The following is a 14,380-nucleotide window of genomic DNA, read 5'->3' as shown; positions in this document are numbered from 1 at the left end:
GAAAAAGTTGACTTAAACATAAAACTTTACCAAGAAAACTGATTTTCTAAGTCAAAAAGGGGCAATAATTCTTGCAAAAAGCAGGACAGAGTTATGTTTCTTGATGTACAGGGTCAGCTTATGATGGTAAACAAGTGATGCAAGTTTCAAAGCAATAGCTGTGATAGTTTAGGAGAAAAGTTGACCTAAACATAAAACTTAACCAAGAAATCTGATATTTTCTAAGTACAAAAGGGGCCATAAATCTTGTAAAAAGCAGGATGGAGTTATAGTTCTTGCTATACCGGGTCAACTTATGATTGTGAACAAGTGTTCCAAGTTTCAGAGCAATAGCTTTGATAGTTTAGGAGAAAAGCTGACCTAAACATAAAACTTAACCAGGCAACGCCGACGCAGACGCCGACCCCGACACCGCTCAAGTGATGACAATAACTCATTTTTTCTCTCAAAAAATCCGATGAGCTAAAAATGAAAAAATAAGTTTCAAATCTATATGCCTTTAAGTAGCCAGGATTTTAACCAGGATTTTCCAAGTCCAAAGGGGGCATAATGTAGCCAAAATGCAGGTCAGAGTTATAGGACTTGGTGCTATCTACTGATATTATAACTCCGGAGACACATTGGAAGTTTCAATTTAATATCTGCATTAGTTTTGGAGATAGTAACCTGCATGTAAAACTTTAACCAGAATTTTCTAAATCCAAAAGGGGCCTAATTTGCCCAAAATACATGTCAGAGTTATGGGACTTGACCCATTGAGGTTGGTAACTGATCTAGAAAATGAAAAAATAGTTTCAAATCTATATGCCTTTAGGCAAAAGCTGTATGTACTTGCATGCAAAACTTAAACCAGGATTTTCCAAGTCCAAAGGGGGCATAATTTGACCAAAATGCAGGTCAGAGTTATGGAACTTGATGCTATCAACTAATTTTATAATTCCGGAGACACATGGGAAGTTTCAATTCAATATTTGCATTAGTTTTGGAGATAGTAACTTGCATGCAAAATTTTAACCAGAATTTTTTTAAGTCCAAAAGGGGGCCTAATTTGCCCAAAATACATGTCAGAGTTATGGGACTTGACCCAGTGAGGTTAGTAATTGATCTAGAAAAAGAAAAAATAAGTTTCAAATCTATATGTCTTTTAGTAATAGCTGTATGTACTAGCACCATATCTTTAACCAGGATTTCCAAAGTTCAAAAGGGGGCATAATTTGGCTAAAATGCAGGTCAGAGTTATGGGACTTGATGCTATCAACTAGTTTTATAACCCTGAAGACACACGTGAAGCTTCAATTCAAGATCTGGATTAGTTTTGGAGATAGTAACTTGCATGTTAAACTTTAACCAGGATTTTCTAAGTCCTAAAGGGGGCATTATTTACTCAAAATGCACAAGATTCAGACAAGAAGATTTTTAACCCTTTTTTCCTATATAAGTCTATGTAAAACCTGGTAGAGGACCACTAGATGATACTACATACCAAATATCAAAGCCCTAGACCATGTGGTTTTGTACAAGAAGATTTTCAGTTTTCCCTATATAAGTCTATATAAACCATGTGACCCCCGGGGGCGTGGCCATATTTCACCCTCGAGGGATAACTTGAACAATTCTGGTAGTTTTGGACAAGAAGATTTTTTAAAGTTTTTCCTTTTGGTTGCCATGGCAACCAGAGTTCTGCATGGAATTCAATTCTTTGAACAATTTTAAAATGGGGCCACCCAAGGATCAGTCCTGTGAAGTTTGGTGTAATTCTGTCAAGTTGTTTTCAAGAAAAATATTTTTTTTAGTAATTGTTGACGGACAACGCAAGACTGACGATGTACGACAGACATCAAGCGGTCACAATAGCTGACCTTGTCACTTCGTGACAGGTGAGCTAAAAAGGAAAATAGAAAAACTGTTGAAATGCCACCAAGCAAAAAGATATCACTGTTTAATATGAGGAAACGTCAAACATTAACTGAGAAATAATTAATATTTGAATGCACACAATGTCATGTTTATGGGACATACTGTACACATACTTAGCATGCTTAGCATATATTAGTTCACTATTGAGGAATAGACTAAATTTCACATAGTCCGTTCAACTATCATCTCAGTCTTAATATAAAATATCATTTATGCAATACATTTAGGTTGCATGCTCACTATCAAACGATGAAATGGTTTAAGAACTAAAACTGTATTTGAATTTCACTACATGTATAAAGCATGCCTGAGTAAATGTTAGGGCTGAATGTCATTTGTCAAATCCTAACTGATATACTGTTTCATTTTACTTTAAACTTTCTACTTTTATTTTCAATACATAGTTTCATACTGTATTTATACATAATGAACAAAGATGCGATGTGTATACGATACCGTCACTAATCCCTACCAGCAAATGACTGTACTGTCATTGAATTCTCGCCTTATTAACACTAATGGATTGATACGAAGGGATTATACAAATTGATTTTGGGCTATAACTTTATCTTAAGCATAGAGTTTTGGTCTCAATTATATTTCCCAAGTATTTTCCTGTCCTGTAAAAGTGCAGTTGATATTGATATGCTGGAAATAAAGACTTGAAGCAAAAATTATAATACACCTGGCACATTTTGAACATTTTGTTAATAAAAATTGGATAAAACAGACAGAAAGTTGGTGAAAAAATATTTCCCAACATGTACCTACATACCTACCAAACCGATATCATAGGGCCTGAGAGGGGAAACAACTAGTGTAAGACCATTATAAATTAAGAGAAAAACAAACTGTAAAAAAACACTTGAAGACCAATCAGGGTCTTTCCTGCTATGGAATGCATGACTATTTACAGCGCTTTAAGAAGGAAACAAAGCATTACATAAAATGTAAATGACATCCAATATTTTCCATCCTTAAAAAATAGTAATATCTTAGTTTAAATTTTGTAGCACATTAAGCAATATACAACTAGAAATTGCGTTTGTAAAAAAGCGTATGTCTCCCCCAATGCAAAGTCCTATAGGCAAGAAGTCAATAGGGGTCAGGAGCGAAAGTCAAAGAGACACTGATGGTTGGCTGCAATAGGGATAATCTACTTGGCATGTCCAGTCATCCCGTTAAACTTCAACACTCTTGGCCTAGTGGTTTTCAAGTCACTGTTCAGGCTCATGTGACCCTGACCTTTGATCAAATGACCTCAAAATAAATATGGGTCATCTACTCTACATGTCCAATCATCCTATTAAGTTTCAACATTCTAGGTCAAGTTTTTCTCAAGTTATTTTCCAGAAATGATTTTACATGACCAGGCCCCTGTGACCTTGACCTTTAATAGACTGACCCCAAAATCAATAGGGGTCATCTACTCTGCATGTTCAATCATCCTATGAAGTTTCAACATTTTGGGTCAAGTGGTTCTCAAGTTATTGATCGGGAATTGTTTTCCATGTTCAGACTCCTGAGACCCTAACCTTTAACAGAGTGACCCCAAAATGGATAGGGGTCATCTACTCTGCATGTACAATCATCCTATGAAGTTTCAACATACTGGATCAAGACGTTCTCCAGTTATTGATCGGAAATGGTTATCAATGTTCAGGCCCCTGTCACATTGACCTTTAACGGAGTGACCCCAAAAACTATAGGGGTCATTTACTTTGCATGAGCAATCATCCTATGAAGTTTCAACATTCTGGGTCGAGGGCTTCTCAAGTTATTGATTGGAAACGGTTTTCCATGTTCAGGCCCCTGTGACCTTGACCTTTAACAGAGTGACACCTACTTTGCATGACCAATCATCCTATTAAGTTTCAACATTCTGGGTCAAATGGTTCTTAAGTTACTGACCGGAAATGGTTTTCAATGTTCAGGCCCCTATGACCTTGACCTTGAACGGAGTGACCCCAAAATCTATAGGGGGCATCTACCTTGCATGTACAATTATCCTATGCAGTTTCAACATTCTAGGTCAAGTGGTACTCAAAGTTATTGACCGGAAATGGTTTTCAATGTTTAGGCCCCTGTGACCCTGACCTTTAACGGAGTGACACCAAAATCGATAGGGGTCATCTACCTTGCATGAACAATCATCCTATGAAGTTTCAACATTCTAGGTCAAGTGGTACTCAAGTTATTGATCGGAAATGGTTTTCAATTTTCAGGCCCCTGTGACCTTGACCTTTATCGGAATGACCCCAAAATGAATAGGGGTCATCTACTTTGCATGTACAATCATCCTATGAAGTTTCAACATTCTGGGTCAAGTGGTTCTCTATTTATTGATCGGAAATGGTTTTCAATGTTCAGGCCCCTGTGACCTTGACCTTTGACGAAGTGACCCCAAAATCAATAGGGGTCATCTACTTTTCATGACCAATCATCCTATGAAGTTTCAATTTTCTGGGTCAAGTTGTTCACTAGTTATTGATCGGAAATGTTTTTCAATGTTCAGGCCCCTGTGACTTTGACCTTTGACGGAGTGACCCCCAAAAACAATAGGGGTCGTCTTCTCCAGCAGCCCTACAACCCTATGAAGTTTGAAGGTTCTAAGTCAAATGGTTCTCCAGCTATTGCTCGGCAATGAAGTGTGACGTACGGACGGACGGACAGGGCAAAAACAGTATGTCTCCCCCAGAGGGGGGGGGGGGGGGGGGGAAGGGGGGAGACATAATTATAGTCACCCATGTTCATTTTTTTAAATGATCAAATGATAGGATAATTTGAATAGTAACTTATTTACAAGGCCAATGTCCTTTGAGTTCAGGTTTTAAAAATTCACAACTGTACAATTCACTGAAATTCAGATTTGCTCATTAGAATACTAGTAAAGAAGTCACCACACAATTGATGGAATCTACCATATTAATGGTGAGCACAATGCCCAACTTTATAGTGCTGCCAAACTGGAATATCACCCGTAGACACGTGGTATGATACCCCACCCAGTCACATTATACTGACACCGGGCTGACCAGTCCTAGCACTATCCCCTTAATGCTGAGCGCCAAACGAGGAAGCTACCAGTACCATTTTTTACGTCTTTGGTATGACGCGGCCGGGGATCGAACCCACGACCTCCCGCATTCGAAGCGGATGCTCTACCACTAGGCTACCGAGGCGGTTATCAAGAGTTAAAGCGATAACCCACACATCACGGTGTCAGACTTAAAACAAGACCTGTCTCCATAGGATGACACATGCCCCCGATGGCACTTTGAATGAATAGTTATGGCCGATGTTAGAGTTAAGGACCTTTGACCTACGAAGTTGGGTCTTGCGCGCGACACGTCGTCTTACTGTGTCACACATTCATGCATAGTTATTTAAAAATCCATGCATGAATAACAAAGATATGGACCGGACATGCCCATCAATGCACTATCATGAAAAATGACCTTTAACGTCTAAGTGTGACCTTGACCTTTGAGCTACGGACCTGGGTCTTGCGTGTGAAATGTCGTCTTACTGTGGTACACATTCATGCCAAGTTATTTGAAAATCCATCCATCGATGACAAAGATATGGACCGGACACGCCCATCAATGCACTATCCTTTAACGTCTAAGTGTGACCTTGACCTTTGAGCTACGAATTTGGGTCTTGCGCGCGACACGCCATCTTACTGTGGTACACATTCATGCCAAGTTATTTGACAATCCATCCATCGATGACAAAGATATGGGCCGGACACGCCCATCAATGCACTATCCTTTAACGTCTAAGTGTGACCTTGACCTTTGAGCTACGGACCTGGGTCTTGCGCGCGACACGTCGTCTAACTGTGGTACACATTTATGCCAAGTTATTTGAAAATCCATCCATCGATGACAAAGATATGGACCGGACACGCCCATCAATGCACTATCCTTTAATGTCTAAGTGTGACCTTGACCTTTGAGCTACGGACCTGGGTCTTGCGCGCGACACGTCGTCTTACTGTGGTACACATTCATGCCAAGTTATTTGAAAATCCATCCATCGATGACAAAGATATGGACCGGACACGAAAATTGCGGACAGACCAACAGACCGACAGACTGACAGACAGACAGACGGTTCAAAAACTATATGCTTCCCTTCGGGGGCATAAAAAATCCAACTTTTGCTATATTCACATAATATATTATATGCTGCATATTCGATGTTCTTTCGATGTATTTTTCATCAAATTCTGTTGAAAATTGTTGTTTTCTTGGTCAATTTCAGATAAAAATATTCGTCTACAATTTCTGATCAGGGTTTCCCGTTTTATAAAACAAGAGGACCAAGATGGCCCTAGGTCGCTCACCTGAGAAACACACCATAACACACCATAACAGTGTAAACATGTTTGACCTAATGATTTCATGGAAAAAAATATTCTAACCAATTATCATTAAAATTGGAGCAAAAAATCTTGAGTATAAATAAGTATTTTCTTTGATTTGACCTAGTGACCTACTTTTTGACCCCAGACTTCCCATATTCAACCCTGACCTAGATTTCATCAAGGCAACCATTCTGACCAAATTTTATGAAATCCAGTGTAAATTGCAGTCCCTATTGCATACATAAGGTTTTTCCTTGATTTGACTTAATGACCTAGTTGTTTTTAACCCAGATGACCCATATTCGAACTTGACCTAGATTTCATCAAGGCTATCATTCTGACAAAATTTCATGAAGTTGAGTTGAAAAATACAGCCTCTATCGCATACACAAGGTTTCTCTTTGATTTAACCAAGTGACCTACTTTTTGACCCGAGATGACCCATTTTCATATTTGACCTAGACTACATCAAGGCAATCATTCTGACCAAATTTCATGAAGATTAATTGAAAAATACTGCCTCTATCGCATACAGAAGGGTTTTCTTTGATTTGACCTAGTGACCTACTTTTTGAGTCCAATGACCCATAATCGAACTCAACGTAGATTTTATCAAGGCAATCATTCTGATGAAATTTCATGAATATCAATTGAAAAATACAGCCTCTATCGCATACATAATGTTTTTCTTTAATTTGACCTAGTGACCTAGTTTTTGACCTCAGATGACCCATATTCAAACTCGACCTAGATTTCATCAAGGCAATCATTCTCACTTAATTTCAGTAAGATCAATTGAAAAATATAGCCTCTATCGTATACACAATTTTTTTCTTAGACTTGACCTAGTGACCTACTTTTTGACCCGAGATGACCCACAATCAAACTTGACCTATATTTCATCAATGCAATCATTCTGACCAAATGTCATGAGGATCAATGGAAAAATACACCCTCTATCGCATACACAAGGTTTTTCTTTGATTTGGCCTAGTGACCTACTTTTTGACCCGAGATGACCCATTTTCGAACTCGGCCTATATTTCATCAAGGCAATCATTCTGACCGATATTCATGAAGACCAATTGAAAAATACAGCCTCTATCGCATACACAAGGTTTTTCTTTGATTTGATCTAGTGACCTACTTTTTGACCCCAGATGACCCATATTCAAACTTGACCTATATTTCATCACGGCAACCATCCTGACCAAATGTCATGAAGATTAATTGAAAAATACGGCCTCTATCGCATACACAAGGTTTTTCTTTGATTTGACCTAGTGACCTAGTTTTTGACCCGAGATGACCCATTTTCGAACTCGGCATTGATTTCATCAAGGTTATCAATCTGACCAATATTCATGAAGATTAATTGAGAAATACAGCCTCTATCGAATACTCAAGGTTTTTCTTTGATTTGACCTAGTTTTTGACCCGAGATGACCCATTTTCGAACTCGGCCTAGATTTCCTCAAGGCTATCTTTCTGACCAATATTCATGAAGATTAATTGAAAAATACAGCCTCTATCGCATACATAAGGTTTTTCTTTGATTTGACCTAGTGACCTAGTTTTTCATCCGAGATGACCCATTTTCGAACCCACCCTAGATTTCATTAAGATAATCATTCTGACCAATATTCATGAAGATCAGTTGAAAAATACAGCCTCTATCGCATACACAAGCTAAATGTTGACAGACAGACGAATGAGCAGCATTGCTCAGGTGAGCTAAAAATCGGAATTCCCGGGAGCAAACATCACGTGATTATCAATACAGCGCACACGTATAGGTATTGCACACTATTATGACATTTTGAAATAAAACCAAATACAAAATAATACAATAAAAGTCAGTACACTTAGTGCGTTTATACGAGAGACCCGTGGTGACATTTCAACTTCATTATTTCACGCTTTCTGCCTTATGATTTCACGATTTCCACTTCATTAAGTCACGAATTCTGCTTCCTGATTTCATGATTTCCACTTCACGAATTCACGATTAAACTTCACGATTTATTGATTTCGCGATTTCTACTTCACGATTTCATGACTTCCACTTCACCTATTCACGATTTCACGAATTCAGGATTTCACCATTAAACTTCATGATTTCACAGTTTTTGTTATTACATGTTGGGCTGAAACGAGTACCCGTGGGTAGGGTAGAAAATTGTCAGTACACGGGTACATATTCATCACCCGTTACCCGATGTATACATTTGTTATTATTGTATACAAAATAATGCAACTGAATAGCAAACATGAAAATATGTTCGTTGTTATGGCTGATTAATTTACATGGACGAGGTCTGCATCCTGCTGCCTCCTGTACAGGATAATTTTATGCCATCTAAATTGACATTTTTATGTTGTTTATTTGTACAAAATATAAACTTCTCCCAAACATGGTTGTCTGCTTCAAATATCCGCATATAAATAAGGATGACAATCAATGATTAAAAGGCACATGTCGTATTTTCAGTATTAGCCCGGGTACCATAGCCCGTGTACAAAGTCTGTACTCGTTTTAGCCCTAATTACATATAGCTGATCTAGAAAACTTTAACAATAAGGCCTTGTTTGTAGACATTAAAAGACTTGATTTTTTTCAAAGTGTCAACATCTTAATTATATATTTGTGAGTTCATCGGATCCTTGGGGATCAAGGCTACTCTGAAAAGCATCCCAGAAATATCTGGCACGGGCGTGATTAGTCACCAGACTGCTAGTCCAAGGCATTCCTACTGCACCAGCGTGCCATGCTTGAGAGTTTAATAACAAAACGAAAGATGGTGTGAAAATGTTTAAAGCTTTACTTCCCGGCCGACTTTAATAATATTCATAACCTAACAACTTCAAAATTTACAACAAGAGGGCCATGATGGCCCTATATCTCTCACCGGAGTACCATTGCTCTTAATGATAAGATCAAGTTTTGACATAGATCACATAGGCATACACATTAAATATCATCAGGATAAATATTTTCTTGTAACAGTCCCTTTTGACCTATATGTTTTATTTTGTATCAACTGATATAGGATGTTGCTGAATTTTAATTGAAGCATGAAAAAAATTACTACAATTTAAGATTTAGTAGTTATTGTGAGATGAAAACAACATTGGCTGAATATTTTTTTGGTTGAATATTCTGTTAGAATTAAGAAATCTTAGAATGTAACTCGGTAATAAAATGTGGCTGTTACACTGTCGTTGTTGAAAATAGGTATCCTGAAGGAACACCCAGCCCAACTTTAAACAATGGGTGTCCAATGATAGAATTTGGGATCCTTGGGATTGATCCCGGGACACTGTTAGTGTCGAGCCCTGTTTTAAAACCGATCTCATTAGAAGCTGCTAACGTATATTCATTTACATCAAAAATAAAGGAAGGTTATTTGTCATAAATTCAGTCAATATGTATCTAACTGATTGTCTAAATCCATGTGATGGCATAAATGAAATTTCAGATCAGTATCTTCATTAGTTACAGAGATATACCAATTTTGATTTGAAATAAATTGAGGTAATTTGACATAAAATCACTCCACAGTTATCTACCCCGATTGTCTCAGTCAAACTAATGACAATAATGAAATTTCAAATGAGTCCTATAAGTACTTACTGAGATAAATCCATTTTTATTAAAATCAAGGGAGGTAATCTTGCATTGTTATATGCGTGTAGAACATACAGAGTACAAGCCTTTACTACAATATATTAGGAAAGTATGTAAAGTAGACATTTCTTACCATGGAAGACATATATAACGTTTCAAACCGATCTCATTAGAAGCTAGGTATATTCATTTATATAACAAAAAAAGGAGAGGTAATTTGTCATACATTCAGTCAATATGTATCTTCACTGACTGTCCAAGTCCATCTGATGACATAAATGAAATTTCAGATCAGTATCTTCATTACTTACGGAGATATACCCATTTTAATTTGAAATAAAGGGAGGTAATTTGACATAAAATCAGTCCATAGTTATCTACCCTGATTGTCTCAGTCCAAATTATGACAATATTGAAATTTCAAATGAGTCCTATAAGTACTTACTGATATAAATCCATTTTGCTCAAAATCAGAGGGGGGGGGGGGGGGTAATCAGATATAAAATAACTCCAGAACCTATAACTGAATCTGACAGATTATTCATGGAATCCAAGATTTATTATTGTTGAAGATATTTTGCAAGTTTGTATCAAATCAAACCATAAATGTTAAGTCTCTATATGGCTGCAAAAGCCAAAATAGCAAATTTTGGACCTTTAAGGGGTCATAACTCTGGAAACGATTGTGGGATCTGGCCAGTTTCCGAAAAAAAAAACGAGATATATATGCTAATACAACTTGTGTGCAAGTTTGATTAAGGTTGATTGCAAAATGTTGTCTGTATCGTGTTCACAAGCCAAAAATAGCAAATTTTGGCCTTTTAAGGGGCCATAACTCTTGAACCCATGATGGGATCTGGCCAGTGTTTGAAAGGAACCAAGATATTATGCCAATACAAGTTGTGTGCAAGTTTTATTAACGTTGATTGCAACATGTGGTCTCTATCATGATCACAAGCCAAACAAGGAGCTGCGTTCAATAAACACTTGATGCCCCCGGTGGCATCCTTGTCGATACAATGCAACCTAAGTCCAAAACGAGGTCAAGGTCAAGGTCAAGATCAAACTGAGGTCAGGTGATGTTTGAAGATGAGGAATGGTCACAGGTTACATCTGCATTGGTATCAATTCATTCTTGTAAGCGGTATTGATGCTAGACGAAACGGTCCCATTTGGTTAACCAAGAGATGGCCCATATAAAGCAACCTAAGTCCAAAATGAGGTCAAGATCAAGGTTAAACTGAGGTCAGGTGATGTCTGAAGTTGAGGAATGGTCACAGGTTACATCTGCATTAGTATCAAGTCATTCTAGTAATGGGTATTGATGCTAGACAAAACGGTCCCATTTGGTTAACCTCGTACGGACGAACGAATAAACGGACGAACGGACAGGACAATCACTATATGCCTCCCACATCAGTAGGTGCCTGGGGCATAAAAAGGCCGATTTTGGCCATTTAAGGGGCCATAACTCCGGAACCCGTGACGAGATCTAGCCATTTTTCTAAAGATACCGAGATATTATGCCAATACAACTTGTGTGCAAGTTTAAGGCTGATTGCAAAATGTGGTCTCTATCGTGTTCACAAGCCAAAAATAGTAAATGTTTGCCCTTTAAGGGGCCTTAACTCTGGAACTCATGAAGGGATCTGGCCAGTTTTTTGAAGGGAACCGAGATATTATGCCAATACAAGTTGTGTGCAAGTTTAATTAAAATTGATTGCAAACTGTGGAATCCATCGTGTTTACAAGAAATTGTGAACGGACGACGGACGAAGGGCAATCACAAAAGACTAAACAAGAGGACCATGATGGTCCTGAATCGCTCACCTGTTCCCACATGACACAGTTTTGAGTATGATGTCGTTTTTTTCTATTATTTGACAGTGACCTAGTTTTGAGCTCATTTGACCCAGTTTTGAACTGGACCTAGATATCATCAAGATAAAAATTCTGACCAATTTTCATGAAGATCCGTTGAAAAATATGGCCTCTAGAGGTCACAAGCATTTTCTATTATTTGACCTATTGACCTAGTTTTGGACTGCACGTGACCCAGTTTTAAACTTGACTTAGATATCATCAAGGTGAACATTCTGACCAATTTTCATGCACATCCCATGAAAAATATGGCCTCTACAGAGGTCACAAGGTTTTTCTATTATCTGACCTAATGACCTAGTTTTGGACCGCACGTGACCCAGTTTCAAACTTGACTTAGATATCATCAAGGTGAGCATTCTGACCAATTTTCATGCAGATCCCATGAAAAATATAGCCTCTACAGAGGTCACAAGGTTTTTCTATTATTTGACCTACTGACCTAGCTTTGGATCGGACGTGACCCAGTTTCGAACTTGACCTAAATATCACCAATGTGAACATTCTGACCAATTTTCATGCAGATCCCATGAAAAAATATGACCTCTAGAGAGGTCACAAGGATTTTCTATTATTTGACCTACTGACCTAATTTTTGACTGCAGTTGACCCGGTTTCAAACTTGGCCTAGATATCATCAAGATGAACAATCTGGTCAATTTTCATGCAGATCCCATGAAAAATACGGACTCTACAGAGGTCACAAGGTTTTTCTATTATTTGACCTACTGACCTAGTTTTGGACAGGACATGACCCAGTTTCGAACTTGATCTAGATATCATCAAGGTGAACATTCTGACCAATTTTCATGCAGATCCCATGAAAAATATGACCTCCAGAGAGGTCATAAGGATTTTCTATTATTTGACCTACTGACCTAGTTTTTGAGGCACGTGACCCAGTTTCGAACTTGACTTAGATATCATCAAGGTGAACATTCTGACCAATTTTTATGCAGATCCCATGAAAAATATGGCCTCTACAGAGGTCACAAGGTTTTTCAATTATTTGACCTAATGACCTAGTTTTGGACCGCACGTGACCCAGTTTCAAACTTGACTTAGATATCATCAAGGTGAGCATTCTGACCAATTTTCATGCAGATCCCATGAAACATATGGCCTCTACAGAGGTCGCAAGGATTTTCTATTATTTGACCTACTGACCTAGTTTTTGACTGCAGTTGACCCGGTTTCAAAATTGGCCTAGATATCATCAAGATGAACAATCTGGTCAATTTTCATGCAGATCCAATGAAAAATACGGCCTCTACAGAGGTCACAAGGTTTTTCTATTATTTGACCTTCTGACCTAGTTTTGGACCGGACATGACCCAGTTTCGAACTTGACCTAGATATCATCAAGATGAACATTCTGACCAATTTTCGTGCAGATCCCATGAAAAATATGACCTCCAGAGAGGTCACAAGGATTTTCTATTATTTGACCTACTGACCTAGTTTTTGACGGCACGTGACCCAGTTTCGAACTTGACGTAGATATCATCAAGGTGAACATTCAGACCAACATTCATGAAGATCTTGTGAAAAATATGGCCTCTAGAGAGGTCACAATGTTTTTCTATTTTTAGACCTACTGACATAGTTTTTGATGGCACGTGACCCAGTTTCGAATTTGACCTAGATATCATCAAGGTGAACCAACTTTCATAAAGATCCCATTAAAAATGTGACTTCTAGAGTGGTCACAAGCAAAAGTTTACGGACGCACGCACGCACGGACGGACGACGGACGCAGCGCGATCACAAAAGGTGGCTTTGTCACTTTGTGACAGGTGAGCTAAAAATCAAGGTAGCTCTAGTATTAAGCCACACTGATTATAATTCTGCTTCTTTTCCACATCTGAACATGTTCTGCACCCTGCCTGACACCCATCGGAAAATGTCCCTCCTTTCTGCAATTTGAAATAGTGAATTTGTGTTAAGTGGAAATCGTGAAATCATGAAGTTTAATCTTGAATTCGTGAAGTGGAAATCGTGAAATCAAGAAATTGTGAATTCGTTAAGTGGAAATCGTGAAATCAAGACATCGTGAAGTTTAATTGTTTGTTAGTTTGTTTTGGGTTTAACGCCGTTTTTCAACAGTATTTCAGTCATGTAACGGCGGGCAGTGAACCTAACCAGTGTTCCTGAATTCTGTACCAGTACAAACCTGTTCTCCGCAAGTAACTGCCAACATCCCCACATGAATTATCAGAGGTGGAGGACGAATGATTTCAGACACAATGTCTTTTATCAAATCATCGTGGAGAACATACGCCACGCCCGAGGATCGAACTCGCGACACCGCGATCCGTAGACCAACGCTCTCCCTACTGAGCTAAGCGGGCGGGGAAGTTTAATTGTGATATCGTGAATTCGTGATGTGGAAATCATGAGATCAGGAAGCAGAAATTGCGAGTTCGCGAATTCATGAAGTGGAAATCGTGAAACCAAAACGCAGAAAGCGTGAAATAATAAAGTTGAAAAAGAAATGTATCACGGGTCTTTCGTATGTTTATGATGCAGTCAGTGATTTCTCGTTGGCCTAGTGCAGTTACAGTATAAGTATTTTACTTTTT

The sequence above is a fragment of the Mercenaria mercenaria genome, unplaced genomic scaffold, assembly GCF_021730395.1.
Source record: "Mercenaria mercenaria strain notata unplaced genomic scaffold, MADL_Memer_1 contig_5030, whole genome shotgun sequence".
Lineage (NCBI taxonomy): Eukaryota > Metazoa > Mollusca > Bivalvia > Venerida > Veneridae > Mercenaria > Mercenaria mercenaria.
Note: the sequence above shows the minus strand (reverse complement) of the source record.